Source organism: Panthera onca, chromosome E1, assembly GCF_046562875.1.
Source record: "Panthera onca isolate mPanOnc1 chromosome E1, mPanOnc1 haplotype 2, whole genome shotgun sequence".
NCBI classification, from domain to species: Eukaryota; Metazoa; Chordata; class Mammalia; order Carnivora; family Felidae; genus Panthera; species Panthera onca.
In genome coordinates, this window is record NC_138352.1 from 56107405 (window position 1) to 56108398 (window position 994).

Here is a 994-nt window from a genome sequence, read left to right on the forward strand (position 1 = left end):
ACTCGCTCTCACAGGCTCCGTCTTGAGAAACCAATCATAGCTTGTTTTTTATATTCACCAATGAACGCCTGAGTTGGCCGGGGGCCTGTTTGAACAAGCCAATTAGACAAGGGAGGCGGGACTAGAGGGTTTCAAAAGGCACCACTCGGCGTCTTAGCGGAGAGACGGACAGGGAATCTGGCGAATGAGGAGGAGTCTATTTGTTCTCTCGGTGCAGACTACCCCGAAGAGACTCGGGGGGCCAGCGTGGTTTTCTGAGGTGCAGGCTGGGGCAAAAGGAGCAAGGAGAAGGGTTCCTCGCGAGCTGCTAATTTCTTTCAGATCCCTGAAATCTAAAAACCATCTCCCGTCCCGAGGCTTTTTAGCGAGAGGAACGGGAGTCCTAGCTTCATTTTCCTGAGGAAACCGAGAGCCGGCCTTCTGGGCAGATTCTGGCGTCTGCCTCAACCTCCCCTCCCAAGAATTTCTTTTCGAAGAAACCGAAGTGCCACAGTGGTGGTTTTGGGGTAGAATAGAGGGTGTGGAGAGGCCACGCAAAATGGACAGCAGCATTCAAGTCCCCCAGTAGAGCGGCGTTGGGCTGCAAGCTGGTCAATCCAAAAGAATAGTTTGTGGTTACCGCTTCCGGAGCCGAGGACGGTGTTTAGGGGGTCATTCGAGGACAGAAACTTTTTCCTCAGAAAGCCAGTAGGATGCCCTGCTGCTTGTTGCTTTTGCTTTCCTCTGTGTTAAGTTCCCTGAATTCTGCTATGCAGACAAGCTGTTCACATTTGAGGAGGAAATGCCAAGCCAAAGACTGAAGTTGTTGGTTTTTTTTTTTTTTTTTTTTAACTCTTCGGTGTAAACGTTTGAGTGGGTTTATTCTGCCCTTGTCAATCCACAATGTTAAAATGACAAAAGGACGTATATATATTTTTTTTTATTCCCCTTACAAGATGCCAGAATAGAATAACTGCACAATTTGAATGACTACTAATTCTGTCGTCTGAACCAC